Genomic DNA, 18,504 nt, shown 5'->3' with positions numbered 1-18,504 from the left:
ACGGCTTTTGTGAGTTTTCGCCAGTAGTACTTCTGCTTGATCCTTGCAAGAATGCGCGTGAAACTAAGATGCCCGGACGTAGTTTTGTCCTGGCATGCACGTAAAATGTCGTCGCGGAGATAAGCGGGAACAACGAGTAGGAAAACGGTTTCCGTAGGATGAAAGTTCCGCTTGTATAGGATGTCGCCGCGTAGGCAGAAAGTGGACAAGTGGCGCGCGAACTGCCGCGGGGGTTGTTGGCGGCTTCCTTCAAGGTGTTCAATCAAGGGTCGCAGCTCGGAATCTTGGTGTTGCTGTTGAGCTATGTTTAAAGATGGAAGAGTACAAAGAAAACCACAGTCGTCGTCAGTATGTTGAGGTGCGGGTTCGAGCGGGGCGCGGGAGAGACAGTCGGCGTCGGTATGTTTCTGACCATACTTATAGACGATTGTCACGTCAAATTCCTGCAACCGAAGGCTCCATCTCGCGAAGACGGCCTGAAGGATCCTTGAGATTCGCCAGCCAGCAGAGAGAGCGGTGGTCGCTGACGACGCGGAAGGGGCACCGGTACAAATATGGCCGGAACTTGTGGATAGCCCACACGACCGCCAGACATTCCTTTCCAGTTGCTGAGTAGTTTCTTTAAGCAGCAGACAACGTGCAGCTGGCATAGGCAATAATGTGTTCACTACCAGCTTGAAATAGTACGAATGTCGCTCCGAGACCTACGTTGCTAGCATCAATATGCACTTCTGTGTCGGCCTCTGTGTCAAGGTGACCAAAGATCGGTGGTGTCTGTAGACGTCGCTTAATGTCATGGAAAGCGTCGGATTGTGCCGGGCCCTAAACAAATGTGATGTCATTTTTGATGAGTCGTAGCAAATGTTCGACAATCTCAGAAAAAATTACCGACGATTACGTTACTTCCTAATGCGAAATTTGAGCGCAGCAAATAAGCTGTTTCACCTTTTCGATAGATTGAGGCAAAGAAATCGAGCAACACATGTATGCGCTATCACAGAAATTACGCACGCACGCACAAACGCGCGTATACTCTTACGCTCATACACGCACTCATGCGTACACAGATTCAAATACGGAGACACAAACACATGCGCATGCGCAAATGCAAGTGCACACGCACGCACGCTCAAGGCGCGCGTGCGCGCGTGCTATCTCTCCTTCCCTGCTGCCTCAGAAACTTGTTTCGTCGGTAATCGTCGTGTAAAACTATTTTTCACACGTATTCCTTTAACAAAGACTCCACTAACAGTTCTTGACAGTCATGAAGGAAGCTTTGTGGTCGGAGAAATAGACTGATATATGTTCGACTTGGTACACCAATGCTTGATTCTCAAAGACGAGATCTATACCAGTGCCTCGCGAGGTTGTCACAGCCGTGGGACGCGTTACGAGCGAGAGGAACGGGATGTTCTCCCGCATAAGTGTTAGGAAATTGCTGTTTGTCTTTATGTCAACATTAAAGTCCGCAGCGGCAATTTCGGCTCGGGCGGTGCACATATACAGATCCGCCGCCACCGATCTGGCTCTCTGTTTGCCACCGCACAGGGCGAACGGCAGCGGCAATTTCGGCTCGGGCGGTGCACATATACAGATCCGCCGCCACCGATCTGGCTCTCTGATTGCCACCGCACAGGGGTTGCATTGGAGGAGGAGCGAAGAAAGGAATTAAGTTCCAGCCGGCGCTTTGACAACCGGAGACTCGCAGGAAGAGGGGGGAGGGGGGCGGCGTGTACACCCAGCGGCAAACGATGGGGGCAGAAGCGCGCGCAGCAAGCGGACAACACGATAAAGGGAGGAGGGAAGAGATAGCAGCGACTGACTGATGCCGCTGACGCCGATAGTGAGTCAACCCCAGCTGCGGAGTTGGTTTCAGGGACAACGCCGCCGATGCCGACACAAACAATATGATACCCTCGCTTCCGCAGCGCTAAGAACCAGGTCTAGCCGTGGGAAGGTGGTCACGTATTCGTCGACGTGCCGGGGCCTACGTGAAATAACCGGCGCGTCGGCAACTGAAGAGCACCCTATCCGCCACACAAGAACAGGGGGGGGGGGGACCCTTTCCTCCTCTTTCTGCATGGCGGCGACGGTGTTCTATGCAGTCACGTTATCTTGACTCTCTAGCGGCGTCAGCGGCATCCAGCGGTATCAGTCGGTCGCTGCTAGCGCTGGGGGGATGAAAGGGGGGTGGAGCTGGTTACGAGGCCGACGACAACGCCGACGACGACGCGAAACCCAGGAACGGACGCCAAAGAGCTGCGCTCTAAAATTGGTTATAAAACGGTGTTAATACGCACAAAGCCCTAAGAATCTGCGTACATCGTGCTTTGTCTTCGGTATCGGGAACAAAGCAACTGCCGTGGCTTTGTCAGGGTCAGGGCGAACATCGGTGCTGCTGACAATATGACCCAGAAATTTACCTCCTCGTATCCAAAGTGACATTTTTCGGGCTTCAGAGGCAGGCCGGCGATGCGGATGGACTGAAGAACCGCCTCAAGCAGCTCGATGTGTTGCCCAAACGTGGTGGAAAAAGCACCTACATCGTCTAAATAGACTAAACACGAGTGTCACTTGAGGTCAGATAAAACTATCATGCGTTGAAATGTGGCCTGAGCGGAACACAGTCCAAAAGGGAGGACCTTACATTCACAGAGACCGTCAGGTGTTATAAACGCCTTTTTTTTTGCCGGTCCCGTGCGTCAATCTCAATCTGCCAGTACCCACGTGCTACGTAGGTTCACTGAAGAGAAGTAACGGGCATATCGCAGGCGATCCAAAAAGTCGTCAATCCGAGGAAAGGGATAAACGTCTTTTTTCGTGATCTTGTTCAGTTTGCGATAATCAACCAAGAATCGTTGTGAACCGTCTTTCTTCTTAACTAGCACAAAATGTGAAGCCCAAGGACTTGCCGATGGTTAATGACATCATCATCTAGCATTTGTTTAATTTGATAACGAACAGCATTCTGTTCTCTCTGCGACACCCGTAAGCGTGTTGGCGAACAGGTAGAACGGTCCGCTCAGTGATGATTCTGTGTTTAGTTAGAGGAGTCTGCTTGACCTTCGACGTGATGGTGAAACAATCGCTAAATGATGATCGTAGACTGAGGAGCCTCTCCTTTTTGGGTTGTTCCAGCTGTAGATTGACGTTTACGTGACTGGTCAAGTTCACATCGCTGTATTCCTGAATCGAGATTGTCGTTACCGAAGCACAGGCATGGGACTCGTCCAGTGTTTTAAAGTATGCCTCGCAAAGTGCTTGTATTCGCCACTGAAGTTAGTAACTAGGGTCGTGGTTTGCCTATTTTGGAGCTCTACGAGACCTCGTGCGACGCCGACTTCTCGATCCAGCAAAATGGTGAAGTTACCTTCGGCGATGACTATTCTATAGTTGGTCTTGCGGGCACTCAACGCGGACGAAGATGCTACTTCGAGGCGGTAGGGTTACGCAGTCATTGACCATGCGTAAAGCCGTGCGATGATGTTCATCCTCCCCACTCGAACCCGAAGAAATATAGTTAGAAAAAGGCACGAACAAGTCACGCAGAATAATGATGCCCCATATTCCTGAAGGAAATCCGTGCCCAATATAACCAGCCGAGAACACTTGGGCAGCGCAGGGAAAGACGGTACGAAGGTTGAAGTACAAATTGCAAGTCTGGCGGTGCATCTTCCAATGGGTGACACGAGGTGTTCTCCAGCCGTGATCAGATGTGGGCCGTCCCACGCTGTCAGCACCTTGCGTAGCCGAGTGGCCAATGAGGCACTGATAACCGAGTAATCAGCTCCCGTATCGACAAGTGCAGTTACCGGATAACAGTCGATGGAAACAGTAATAGCAGCTGAAGTTCTTTTGGCGGTTTCGAAAGGAGGGGTAAGCGGTACGTTATGATGGGGTGGCGTCGGCGGAGGATATCTGACGGTTCGCATGACAGTGGCCTCACCCCCGGAGGTCGCCGTTTTCAGTTTCCCTGGCGCGGTCTTTCGCCGTTGACTCCAGGAGAATCGCAGATCGAGCGCGGTATTGTGGTGCGTGCCGACGAGATGATGGCGACCGTGACTGTCTTCGCTGAGGGGCAGGGGGAAGACGGTTGCTTTCGAAGTATTCCTTGATTTCGTACGTGCGTTCGCCATAGCGGGTGCAACGGGCATCCAGGTGGTATCCGCGCAGACCAATTCATCGGTACTGGCAGTCGCGATTCAGGTGTCCAGCCTCCCCACAGTGGTAGCACAACGGACTGTTGTCGGGAGCGCGCCATACCGTGAACTTCCGCCGACCAGGATGAAAGGCTTCTTGCGGGGTCGTGCGGTGGATTGGACTTGGGAAGCGTCGAAGAATCCCAGCAGGCGGCTGCGAGAAACGGGCCGTCGATGGCGTAGAAAACCGAAGAGCATCCGGGTACGAGAACATGGGAGGTTCGGTACGTGTTGGGTGGCGAGGGGCGAACCACTTGCCTTATTTCCTTCCGAATGACATCCGTAAGAGCCGCGGCACTCGGAGGTGCCGGAGGCGACGCATAACACTTCTGGCGCTCTTCTCAAACAACCAGCCGTGTTAATTCAGTAAGGGACTCCCGGTCATCATTTGCAGCTACAAGCGAGCATGCAGCAGTCATGGTGGTCTAGCGTTCATACTGCGAGAACCGCTGCCGAAGCATGCGTTCCATGACTGTTGCCTCGCGAACGAACTGAGACACTGTTGTAGGAGGACTGCGTACGAGGCCCGCAAAAAAACTGTTCTTTTACGCCTGGCATTAACAGACGCATCTTTTTGTCTTCTGGCATTAGTGAGTCGGCCCGATGGAACAATCGCGTCATGCCTTCGATGAACAAGGCGATGGTTTTGTTCGGCATTTGGAACCTTATAGATAGTGCCTGTTCGGCTATTTCTTTCCTTTCGGGGGCGCTGAAAGCGTCGCGAAGCAGTCAAAAAACTCCTGCCAGCTGGTAAATAAAGATTCGTGGTTCTCGTGCCACACTCTTGCCGCATCTAAAAAGGAAACATAGGCGTTCTTCAACTTACGGCGATCATCCCAATAATTAAAGGCGGCGACCCAGTCGAAATGGTCTAACCAGTCTTCGACGACCTCAAAGGCGTCGCCATGGAACGGGTTAGGCGCGCGAGGCACGTTGACAATGCATGGTACACCAACATTTTGGATTCCCTCGGTTTGGCTTGCGGTTGTTGTTGACATCTTCCTCGCAGAGCTTGCCAGGGACTGTATTGCGGTGGAAGACCTTGGAGGCAACGGCTGCGTCGATGTATTTCTACACTCTAAGAAGAAAAGGAGGAAATGGGGTATCCCTTACAAAAATGACTTTAGACTGTCTATAGAAAGTCTATAGACTTCTTATAGACGACCTTTCCTTTCTATAGATTTAAACTTTTGTTGATACAAAGTCTGTAGACTGTCTATAGACGAAAGTCGATAAAGTTTCTATTTCTTTTCGTCTATGCGCAGTCTATAGACGGTCTATAGAAAAAAGTCGATAAGGTGTTTGCTCTTTTTTGCCTACTTCCCCTCTATGGACTACCTATAGACGAAAGTCGATACAGCTTCTATCTATTTTTGTCCATACTTTGTCTATAGACTTTCTATAGACGAAAGTCGATAAGGTTTCTATTTCTTTTGTCTACTCGCAGTCTATAGACAGTTTATAGAAAAAAGTCGATAAGGAGTTTGTTTCTTTATTGTATCCTTCCCCTCTATTGACTACCTATAGACGAAAGTGGATTACGGTCTCTATCTATTTTTGTCCATACTTTGTCTATAAAATTAAATTAAATTATGGGGTTTTACGAGCCAAAACCACTTTCTGATTATGAGGCACGCCGTAGTGAAGGATTCCGGAAATTTCGACCACCTGGGCTTCTTTAACGTGCACCTAAATCTAAGTACACCGGTGTTTTCGCATTTCGCCACCATCGAAATGCGGCCGCCGTGGCCGGGATTCGATCCCGCGACCTCGTGCTCAGCAGCCTAACACCATAGCCACTGAGCAACCACGGCGGGTATACTTTGTCTATAGACTTTCTATAGACGAAAGTCGATAAGGTTTCTATTTCTTTTTGTCTACTCGCAGTCTATAGACAGTCTATAGAAAAAAGTCGATAAGGTGTTTTTTTTTTATCCTTCCCCTCTATGGACTACCTATAGACGAAAGTGGGTACGGTCTCTATCTATTTTTGTCCATACTTTGTCTACAGACTTTCTAAAGACGAAAGTCGATAAGGTTTCTATTTGTTTTCGTCTACTCGTAGATTATGGACGGTCTATAGAAAAAAGTCGATAAGGTGTTTGTTTCTTTTCTGTCTACTTCCCCTCTATGGACTACCTATAGACGAAAGTGGGTACATATCTCTGTCTATTTTTGTCCATATACTCTGTCTGTAGACTTTCTATAGACGAAAGTCAATAAGGTTTTTATTTCTTTTTGTCTACGCGCAGTCTATAGACGGTCTATAGAAAAAATTCCGTAAAGTGTTTGTTTCTTTTTTGTCTGCTTCCCCTCTATATGGACTACCTATAGACGAAAGCCTGCAATGTGCAAGAGTGTGCAATGGAAGTCGGTGGTAACTCCGTTAGGCAGGATACCAGTAAACTATCGCAGGAAACGAAAGATCTGATCAAGAAACGCCAATGTATGAAAGCCTCTAACCCTACAGCTAGAATAGAACTGGCAGAACTTTCGAAGTTAATCAACAAGCGTAAGACAGCTGACATAAGGAAGTATAATATGGATAGAATCGAACATGCTCTGAGGAACGGAGGAAGCCTAAAAACAGTGAAGAAGAAACTAGGAATTGGCAAGAATCAGATGTATGCGTTAAGAGACAAAGCCGGCAATATCATTACTAATATGGATGAGATAGTACAAGTGGCTGAGGAGTTCTATAGAGATTTGTACAGTACCAGTGCCACCCACGACGATAATGGAAGAGAAAGTAGTCTAGAGGAATTCGAAATCCCACAGGTAACGCCGGAAGAAGTAAAGAAAGCCTTGGGAGATATGCAAAGGGGGAAGGCAGCTGGGGTGGATCAGGTAACAGCGGATTTGTTGAAGGATGGTGGGCAGATTGTTCTAGAGAAACTGGCCACCCTGTATACGCAATGCCTCATAACGTCGAGCGTACCGGAATCTTGGAAAAACGCTAACATAATCCTAATCCATAAGAAAGGGGACGCCAAAGACTTGAAAAATTATAGACCAATCAGCTTACTGTCCGTTGCCTACAAACTATTTACTAAGGTAATCGCAAATAGAATCAGGAACATCTTAGACTTCTGTCAACCAAAGGACCAGGAAGGATTCCGTAAAGGCTACTCAACAATAGACCATATTCACACTATCAATCAGGTGATAGAGAAATGTGCGCAATATAACCAACCCTTATATATAGCTTTCATTGATTACGAGAAAGCATTTGATTCTGTCGAAACCTCAGCAGTCATGGAGGCATTACGGAATCAGGGTGTAGACGAGCCATATGTAAAAATACTGAAAAATATCTATAGCGGCTCCACAGCCACCATAGTCCTCCATAAAGAAAGCAACAAAATCCCAATAAAGAAAGGCGTCAGGCAGGGAGATACGATCTCTCCAATGCTATTCACAGCGTGTTTACAGGAGGTATTCAGAGACCTAGATTGGGAAGAAATGGGGATAAAAGTTAATGGAGAATACCTTAGTAACTTGCGATTCGCTGATGATATTGCCTTGCTTTGTAACTCAGGGGACCAACTGCAATGCATGCTCACTGACCTGGAGAGGCAAAGTAGAAGAGTGGGTCTAAAAACTAATCTGCGGAAAACTAAAGTAATGTTTAACAGTCTCGGAAGAGAACAGCAGTTTACAATAGGCAGCGAGGCAGTGGAAGTCGTAAGGGAATACATCTACTTAGGGCAGGTAGTGACTGCAGATCCGGATCATGAGACAGAAATAATCAGAAGAATAAGAATGGGCTGGGGTGCGTTTGGCAGGCATTCCCAGATCATGAGCAGCAGGTTGCCATTATCCCTCAAGAGAAAAGTGTATAATAGCTGTGTCTTACCAGTACTCACCTACGGGGCAGAAACCTGGAGGCTTACGAAAAGGGTTCTACTCAAATTGAGGACGACGCAACGAGCTATGGAAAGAAGAATGATAGGTGTAACGTTAAGGGATAAGAAAAGAGCAAATTGGGTGAGGGAACAAACGCAAGTTAATGACATCTTAGTTGAAATCAAGAAAAAGAAATGGGCATGGGCAGGACATGTAATGAGGAGGGAAGATAACCGATGGTCATTAAGGGTTACGGACTGGATTCCAAGGGAAGGGAAGCGTAGTAGGGGACGGCAGAAAGTTAGGTGGGCGGATGAGATTAAGAAGTTTGCAGGGACGGCATGGCCACAATTAGTACATGACCGGGGTTGTTGGAGAAATATGGGAGAGGCCTTTGCCCTGCAGTGGGCGTAACCAGGCTGATGATGATGATAAGACGAAAGCCGATACAGTCTCTATTTATTTTTGTCCATACTCTGTCTATAGACTCTCTATATTAGACAGTTAATAATAATAGTCGGCTAAGGTTTCTATTTCTTTTTCTCTCCTGGCGTATTGAATGTCTATATAAGAAAGTCAATAATATGTAATGCCGAGTTCCCATACTCCCCGCCCTCTGCGAAGGCGATGATATGGCACTGGTTCATGCGCGACCGGCACCGCGTGCAACCCCGGCGCGGCGGGCAAACCGTGCAGACTGCTAGTCGTCATTCGGTGCAGCTGCACCGAACGAGGATCGCGGCGGAACAGGCAACGTCCGAGTCACAAAGGTCTTCCAGGCACCCGAAGGCCCTCAACCTGGCTGCTTCCCGGACGTACACTTCGCGAGACCAGCTGGTGAAGGTCAGATGGTGATGATGTGGCAAAGGTGGTGAATAAGTCGCGAAAGCCGGCAGACCAGGTGGTGAATTCACCATCTGGTCTGCCTCTGAGTTGTCGTGGTATTGCATATCTATAGATTAACAATAGACAAACATCGTTAATCTGGGCCCAACCCGTGTACGCTGTAACCAAGCGCAGGTACCGGTGGATAATACGTAGCTGCGTTTGATATAAGCCACTGAAGTTGTATACTGCTGAGATTGCTGTAGAGCCTATTTGTAGACATTAGTATACACATAGTGTATACCTCCGCATTTGTTGACCACATGATATGATCTACGTAGTCGGTCTCGGCAATCCCAAGACAGTCTTCACAGTTGTCGCATCACTTTTGCGGCAGTAGAATAAAGAAAGCAAAACGCCGATCCAATTGTTATAATAGTTGTTATGAACGCCAGCTTCAGCTACAAGTGGATTCCAAACAGGCATCGAGCTAACAGCAAGGACACTCGTAATGTTTGTAGCTGACAACGCGGACTTTGTGAATGTGCGATGAACCGATGTCGCGCATGTGGTGTTCGCGTTGTGTGTCGTCCGATTCTCGGATACTTTTCACATTTTCTTCATACCTCGGCTGCGTCACTAACATAGGGCGGTTTTTTGTTGACTGATATCCTGCACTATAAACCCATCAAAGTTTCTCATTCACTTAAAATAGGTGCCAAATCATCAGAGCCCACCCAGTATTTCGCCGGCGGTATGCCTGGGCAGCCACGCATATGAGTACCTCAATGCTGTACTGATTGCTTTGACCTATCACCGGAACAGAAAATTAGCACTAACATACGTGCGGGCATCACATTTGGTGGTACGCTGGAAGATATGCTACAAGTACGCTGTATTACTAATCGACGCTGGCAATAGTGCGTCTGAAACGTTTGAAGGGCCCTGTAATGGCTTTTACAAACAGCGCATTCAAGTTAGCGTTCCAGTCTCATACGATAGCCCACAGCGTTTGTCATACAACCTGCCAGCGCATTTCCTTCGTCCACGAAAAAAGATGAATAATGGTGATAAAGATGAATAAGCCACCCGTTCCGGCGCGCATGGCGCGCAGAGAGAGAGCGAAAAAAAAAAAATTGGAGGACGCTTAAGCTTCGCCTTCAAGAGTGGGACGCGACAGCGTTCCCGTGGACCCGCCAAGGGGTCGACAATGCGCTACGGCACAGCGATCACTTACGATGCGCCCCGCATCGGACTTAGCGCCCACCTATCACGCGGTGAGCGTCGAGCAACGCAGCGTTCGGCGCGGCAACGAAACGTGCGCCTGAGCGAACGGAACGAACCAAAGAACTCGGTGTCTCGGAGGGGAAACGATCTACGCCAGCCAAACGTCGTGATCGGCACGGGCAGAGAGACAGATAGTGATCTAAACCGGGAGCACGGGGAAGGGTCGTCAGGGGAGAGGGAGTCCCGCGACGCGCCTGGCAGCGGTCCAAATGCGCGCGCGGCGCGCCTCCTGTCGGGGCAGCGCCGTACATTGAGAGGAGGGGGTCTTCTGTGTTTGCCGCAAGATGGCTCTGCGTGTGCGGAAAGCGCAGAAATGCAGCGGAAACGCACTTCGCAACTCGTGTAATTGTGACTTCTGTACGTTACATGTTCATAATTACCGATATACACCGCAGTATAACTTTCCACGGCTCGTTTCGAAGGCAACACCGCATTCACTAGAGGCGCGTTTGCACCGCTTGGAAGCATCGAACTCGTGGCTGAGTGGTAGCGTCTCCGTCTCACACTCCGGAGACCCTGGTTCGATTCCCACCGGGCCAATCTAGGAAGTTGCTTTTTATTTATAAAGCGCCTGCCATGATTTATCGCTCCCGGTCAACGCCGCAAACGCCGACACCGACACCGACGCCGACGACACCGGCTTTTCTGCGACACGAGCTCCTTAACGCTATCGCGTTAAAATGAAGGAGGAAAAGGCGCTCACACTCCTCCGAGCGCGCGCGTCCTCGCGCGCGGAGCTCCTGCGCATGTTCGGAGATCTTGCGCATGCGCGGCGGTGCGCCATCTCAACGAGCGCGCCGGGCACGTGAACGGTTGTACCGGTGTGCGGTGTCCGCCTGAACGTTGGTGTCTGTGTATGCGTGTCATCTTTGTGGCATCACACGTCAACTACACTGAACGGTAAGCTTTAGCAAAGATGTTTTGTGTCAATAGCTCATGATTATGTGAGCGCATTTCGTAGCGCGAAGCGGCTGTATGTAGCGCAGGCGACTCGGGTATAGTGTCGGTTTGTCGTTGACATGGTTTCATAACGCGCTCTTGTTCTCGCTTCTACTATACGGAATGTTTTACGGCGAGCGATCGCTCGGGCTTGTTGATTTTCGCATAATAGTTTGGGTGCGTAAAGAAGGAAGCTACACCATGTTTTAACTTGATATTGAGCTACCACTAAGCGGATTGTGTATGTTGGGCAGCCAGTGTGGTAGATCTCATTTCGTGGCGCTTGATCCGGCCGCGATGAATGCTGCGCCGCATGTGTAGTGAAATTCTCGTGACACGCTTTACGTATATATCTCGAAATTGTGTTAGCATCAAGAATGTTCTGACAGACACGTATAGTTAAATAACTGCTAACGTACTCGGATGAAAGGCCGTGTTTGCGGGGCATGCATCAGCAGTGTGTGCACTGCCGTTTTCGCATTGTTTTTAAGGTAGCAGTATTTTTAAGGTTTCTGGCAACCAATCTAAATAATTTTGGGAAGTTACCGCAAGCAAAACGCGAGACTTGAAGAAATGTCAAGCGAAAATCTCTAGATTCACCCAATCTATTTATATGCAACCACAAACGCTTTTGGAGCATGAAACCTGCGATAAGCTCAGTCACTCGCAGCTTCGCAACTTAGCCGAAAAAATTGGAGCACAATAAATTAGTCGCTCCGGGAAGCACCTTTACACGTTTCAGACTGAAGGCATTGCGTTTGACGGTAGTTGGAAGATTTGTTTTTTGTCTCTCTTTTAAACAGTTTAGCAGCAGAAGTTATCTTTCGAGCTATATGAAAAGCGTTAAGCGCCTTTCGATGCTTCGGGGTTATGCAGTTTACGTGCTCTTAATCTCTAGGCAGCTGCTGGCGCAGATTCGCATTGTGCCAGTCGTGCACGGTATGAAGCCCTTGTCGTGCGCAATAAGTGTTCCGGTTTTCATTACTGTTGCATGTAGTGCCGTCGTCTTGGACAGACTGCATACTATATGCGCTGTACAAAAGAAAAAAGAGCCAGATTATCAATTTGGTGGTCTTTTCTTAGTAGATAACGCACAGATTATTCAAATAATTCAGTGGACATTGCATTTGTTCTACCCTTATTAACACACCTAAGAGATCGTAACATGTTTTAGTTGATAAGTGACCTGATCAGTACGCCCCCATTCATGCGCATTCTACTGAAAGTGTGGCAAATGTATTCATCTCGAAGTATGAGAAAAGAGACAATGCAGACTGTTCTAAGCGGAAATAAATTGCAAATGTTAACGTGATTGTTCAAAACTGCACAGTCAGTATGCTGAGCATGTTCGATCGGCACGGGCACATTGCATTAACACCTGAAAAATGTGCACAGTCCAGCAGGGTATCTTTGTTTCAACAATTATTATTATAGGAATCGTTTGGGATTCTCACATTTCTTTCATTTTTATGAGTACACTGTGTGTCACATGAACCTGTCTTGAAACGAAACGTACCGTTGCTAACACCGGCGACCATTATGGTTGTCTAACTGCTTATCATACTATAATATAACGAAACATCATAATGGTACTGATTAATATTGCCATGTAGTCTTTAGTCATAGGTAAACAAAGTTAACTAGAGGCATAAGTGGTGAGAGCAAATTATATAGAAAACTACTATTGAACCGTAAAAATAACTCATTGTATAGTTTTCCCTCACATTGTTGCATTTGTTTTACGCGTGTCTCTGTGTCTTCCGTGCTGTACTCGTGTGGCCATCAATTACGAACTTGCCGAAGCCCTTGTCAGCTTCAGGCACGTACTCAGGGGGGGGGCCCCGGGGGGGCCCGGGCCCCCCCCCGAAATCAAGTGGCATACCCCCCCCCCCCCCCTCCCCACCCACGCCACCACTCCTCACATATTTCTAAAGCGCCGCCAGATCAATGTTGAGACTTGGCAGCGATTAATCGGTCAGCATTATGTTGCCTTTTTCACTCCTTTTAGATGGCAGTAGTTATCGGCATCTCTTATAATGTGAAGGACAGTTTTCTCATAGATTCCACACCCATGCGATTAACTCGAGATGCGTTCAGTTTTCACCATCTATTCAACCGTCACGCGCATAGCTGTTGCTTTTGTTAGTTCAACCTTCATTGTTTAGGCTGAGCCTGGGACCAGGAAAGGGATGCGGCTGTTACTGAGCTGGTCTGTACTCTCGTGGAACGAGTTGCGGCCGGAGAAAACGCCCATTGCGTTTAACTTATCCCTTTGCTTCATTATTTCCTTGGGTTACGGCTCGCCGCGAGGCTGGCAGATGCCCGCAACCATATACACGTGATATGGGTTAGATAAGGTGGGAAATAAAATAATGGTAAAGTGCATCCATCGTGAAATCCTGCAATAACCCTTAAACCCATAAGCAAGATGACTGTCGCCCGTTACCTCGCCTGTTTTTTTCCTAATTGTATAGCACGTTTTGTGCAAAATTGGCAAGGAAACAAAAATCGGAAGGAGTTGAGAAATTAAGCGATCTACTAAGGGAGAAAGCCAAGGCAACAACCAAACTGCAAGGAAAAGCGAAAAATAAAAGAAGTTAACCGTTGTTTATGAGAATATTTATGGATCAACATTTTTTTTTTTTAAAAGGAAGTAGAGAAAACGCTGCCGGAAGTGGAGAACAATTACTTGATTTGAATGACGCTTCTACAGTTATCGGTCGAACCGTATCACGTAGCCACTTCTCTGCTGTGCTTATGTGGGTGTTTTTCTAACCTTTCGCGGTGAGCGCAGTACATCTATAGAATCGCAGAGTCCTGCGCTCTACGCGGTTGTCTGGGACTGGCAGCCGCACAGCGTTACGCGATTCGCGGAACTGTCAAAACTGATCAACAAGGCGAAAATAACTGTTATTCGAAACTATAACATGAGAAAGACTGAAGAAGCTGTAAAAAATGAACGCAGCCTGAAATCAGGAAAAAAGAAACCTGGCTTTGGACAAACCACGATACCTCACTTAGAAACAGTAATGAACAGGATACAGAAACTAGCGATGAGGTCAGAAGGGCCCTGCAAGAAATGAAACGGTGAAGAGCGCGGGAGGAGAAGGTGGAATAACAGTCGATTTAATCAAAACTGAAGGAGACATAATGCTTGGAAAACTGGCGGCTCTTTATACCAAGTGTCTATCGACTGCAAGGGTCCCAGAAAACTGGAAGAATGCAGACATTATACTAATCCACAAAAAAAGGAGACGTTAAAGAATTGAAAAATAATAGGGCCATTCTCGTGCTCCCAGTATTATATAAAATATTTACCAAAATAATCTCCAATAGAATAAGGGCAACACTGGATTTTGTCAACCAAGGGAACAGGCTGGCTTCAGGACGAGATACATTACAATGGATCACATCCATGTCATCACTCAGGTTATCGCGAAATCCGCAGATTACAATAAGCCTCTCTACGTGGCTTGTATAGATTACGAGAAGGCATTTGATTCAGTAGAGATACCAGCAGTCAAAGAGGCACTACGCAATCAAGGAGTACAGAACGCTCACGTAAAAAGCTTGGAAAATGTTGCTACATGCGTGTGGTATTTGTTTGAACGAGGCGCGTGGGCGCCATCACTCCAGAAAAGAGGAGGAAGAACGAACTGGGCTCGCGGTGTGAATCTAACCGGTCAGCGCTGCAACCGTTGTTGTAAATATAATCTTTAAATAGTTTCTCGTCTTACTGACTCGTCCTTCGCGTAAGAATATCTACAGAGGTTCTACAGCTCTACAGCTACCTTAATTCTACACAAGAAAAAGCAGGGAGATACCTATAGAGAAAGGGGTCATACAGGGAAACACAATTTCTCCAAAGCTGTTCACTGCATGCTTAGAATAATTCAAGCTATTAAACTGGGAAGGCTTAGGAGTGAAGATCGACGGCAAATATCTCGGCAACCTTTGGTTTGCCGGTGACATTGTTCTACTCAACAACAATGCTGACGAGTTACAACAAATGATTCGAGACCTTAACTGAGAGAATGTAAGAGTGGGGTTGAATATGAATATGCAGAAGGTGAAGATAATAATAAATAGTCGGGCAAAGGAACAAGACATCAGGATCGCCAGTCGGCCACTAGAGACTGTGAAAGAGTTCGTTTACCTAGGTCAATTAATCACAGGGAACCCTGATTATGAGAAGGAAATTCACAGAAGAATAAAAATAGGTTGGATCGCATACGGCAGACATTGCCAGCTCCTGACTGGAAGCTTACCATTATTATTCAAAAGTAGGGTGTGCACTCAGTGCATTTTGCCAGTACTGACATATGGGGCAGAGACTTGAGATCGAGTTAAGAAACGCGCAAAGAGCGGTCGAACGAAGATTGCCAGGCATAACGTTAAGAGAGAGAAAGAGAGCGGTTTGTATAGACGATATTCTAATTGACATCAAGAGGAAAAAATGTAGCTGGGCAGGTCATGTAATGCGCAGATTAGATAAGTATTGGACCATTAGGGTTACAGAATGGGCACAAGATAAGGGAAACGCAGTAGAAGACGGCAGAAAACTATAGATGGTGCGATGAAATTAGGAAATTCGCGGGTGCTAGTTGGAATCGGTTGGCTGCAGGACAGGGGTAATTTGAGATCCCAGGGAGAGGCCTTCGTCCTGTAGTGGACATAAAACAGGCTGATGATGATGATGATGATGATGATGATGATGATGATGATGATGATGATGATGATGATGATGATGATGATGATGGTGGTGGTGGTGGTGGTGGTGGTGGTGGTGGGCCCCCCTCGAAAAAAAATCCTGGGTACGTGCCTGGTCAGCTTTATTACACAAGGGATTCAAGTCAGTTGCATCTAATACTACATGTTAAGTGACTGACGTGTTATTCGTTTTATCTAAATATTATGGACTGGCACTACTTGGCAAGCATTAAGCCATAGTATTTTTTATTGCACTTAACCTGCAGGCGTCATAGATCGCCAGAAAATTTTCATGAAAACAGCCAGGAAATGCTTGGAAAAAGATCGGGAAACTTTAAATTGGCCACATAGGTATGCTGTCTTGTTACATGTCAAAGTTTCCAGAAAGTCTCTGTGTTAAATATATTTTTAAAACGTTTCACTTCATAAAAATTGAAGGAAATTGGTTGTATTTATTGAAAAAAAAAAGAAAGTCAAGCAGACTGACAAGGCATTTCTTACTCAATATGTTTTTTTTTGCGTTAACTAAACGTCCTGAACCTCGATAGCCTAGAAAAAATTTTCATCTTTCAAAGCACCTTAAATAATTTACTGTGATAGAATTCATTCGAACTATATATACTATCAGTTCCGTTTCCTAGGAGGTGCATATCTGTCGTGCCATGACACAAAGTGCTCGTGTGGTATTTCGGGTGCTCATGTAGTATACCTAACTTGGAAACCTGTTAGCATGCCCAAGAGGCCTCATTACCTGCAAGAAATTAAGGTACCATATCAATACAATCAACCCATCTGCCATCTGTTGAAGTTATGGCCAATGACCCATTCATTTAAAAGTATGAGAAATACATTTCAATGTGTACTAAGCAAAATAAATTACAATCTAAGGCATGATACTGGGAATATTCCAGTCACGTCTTCTGAAAACATCCCTCTGCACGGGCATACTTAACTACCAGCCAAAAATCTGTACAGACAGCCCAACTGGGTAACGTTTCCGCAATAAATATAAGGACCATTTGGGATAAGTACATTAATGCATCATATATGAACTTGTCATAAAAGGGAACATACTGTTGCTGACACGAGCAGCAGTTGTGACAGTTTAATTGTTCACCATACCATGCAATAGAACATTGCATAAAGGTACTGATTTGTATTGACAAGCTGCCATTAGTCATAGTTAAACCGCATTAAGTATTGACTTAGATGGTTTGAGTAAATATATTCAGCTGCTTAATGAACATACAAAGAATACACATCTGTTATTTTTGCCTCATATTGCTGCATGTACTTATTTGCAGCATACACCTGCAGCACCTTTGGGACTAATGACACAAAGGTCAAGGCCAGCCTGGCGACCATGCTTGCCAAGGAGTAGTGTAAATATTTAATCTGTTTCCATAATAGCATAAGACAAGAATTTAAGGAATTCATGTATTATATCGAGCAATAAAAACGGTTAATGCATTGCCGGTGCAGTTTTATTTTTTGCACTGCATGATTCAGCACTATATAAATTCTTTCTGTTTATGCAACATATATGAAAGTACAGCTGGTTCAGGAGCTTTATTAATCTACTAACGGTAATGCATAAGTGCGGATGAAAAGGAACAGGTGTACATGCATAATATCTGCATTCCATGCATTTCCATGCATTTCATATCTATAAAATGAAATGAAATACATTCAAAACGTTTTGCTACCGCATGTAATGAAAAATGTAAACTAACTTGTAGATAGCCGCTATGGAGTTATGGCCTTATACACTCTTTGTAGACTTGTCTATAAAATGTCTGTGTCTATAGAGTGTCTATAAATTAATGAAAATGCATGTTTGTTGGCAAGTGTATGCAGAATGTCATAGAAAAAAGTGTATTGGATTATAAAGTTCTGTTTTTGTAGACTGAAGTCTATAGAATGTCTATAGTATATATACATTTGTCTGTAGACATTCCATAGATTTCAGTCTACAAAAGTAGAACTTTAAGCCTATACACTTGCCCATAGACATTATGCAGACAACTGTCTACAAACATGAATTTTAATTAATCCATAGACACTCTAGACTCAGACTTTTTATAGACTAGTCCATAAAAAGTGTATGGCCATAAGTCTATAGACGGTCTATAGGCTTAGACTTCTTATAGACTAGTCTATAAAAAGTGTATGGCCATAAGTCTATCGATAGTCTATAGACAATCTATAGACTCAGACTTTTTATAGACTAGTCTATAAAAAGTGTATGGCCATAAGTCTACAGACAGTCTATAGACAGTGTATAGACAGTCTATAGACTCAGACTTTTTATAGACTAGTCTATAAAAAGTGTGCGGCCATAAGTCTATAGACTGTCTATAGACTAGTCTAAAGAAATGTCTATAGACAGTCTATAAACTCAGACTTTTTATAGACCAGTCTATAAAAAGTGTGCGGCCATAAATCTATAGACTGTCTATAGACCAGTCTAAAGAAATGTCTATAGACAGTCTATAGACTTCATAGACAAATGTCTCTGGACTGTCTATGGACTTTCTATAAAAAATTTTGTAAGGGATTGAGGTTACTCCTTTAGGGGAGCAACTGATCTGCCACAACCATTCCTCCCTTTAGGGGGTAAGTGCGAGGGGATGAACTGTTACTCCCATGCCGTTACTCCTCCGAGGACTAACAGTTGCTCTTTTCCGATGCTCCTCAA

At 45.9% G+C, this 18,504-nt stretch overlaps 1 protein-coding gene and 1 long non-coding RNA gene across 3 annotated transcripts in view; one reads left to right on the top strand and one right to left on the bottom strand.

The window, feature by feature from the left end:
• The window catches only part of LOC135900181 (oxytocin-neurophysin 1-like), a 77,120-nt gene that overhangs the window by 45,710 nt on the left and 12,906 nt on the right, over positions 1 to 18,504 (bottom strand). The gene's annotated exons all lie outside the window — the stretch shown is intronic.
• Positions 10,958 to 17,281, top strand: LOC135900177 (uncharacterized). Its single transcript, XR_010563815.2, has 2 exons — positions 10,958 to 11,057; positions 17,111 to 17,281. It is a non-coding gene; the product is annotated as an uncharacterized lncRNA (long non-coding RNA).

Source organism: Dermacentor albipictus, chromosome 1 (assembly GCF_038994185.2).
Source record: "Dermacentor albipictus isolate Rhodes 1998 colony chromosome 1, USDA_Dalb.pri_finalv2, whole genome shotgun sequence".
In the NCBI taxonomy this organism is placed as follows: Eukaryota; Metazoa; Arthropoda; class Arachnida; order Ixodida; family Ixodidae; genus Dermacentor; species Dermacentor albipictus.
The sequence above is the reverse complement of the archived record's forward strand: the minus strand, read 5'-3'. Positions and strand labels throughout refer to the sequence as shown.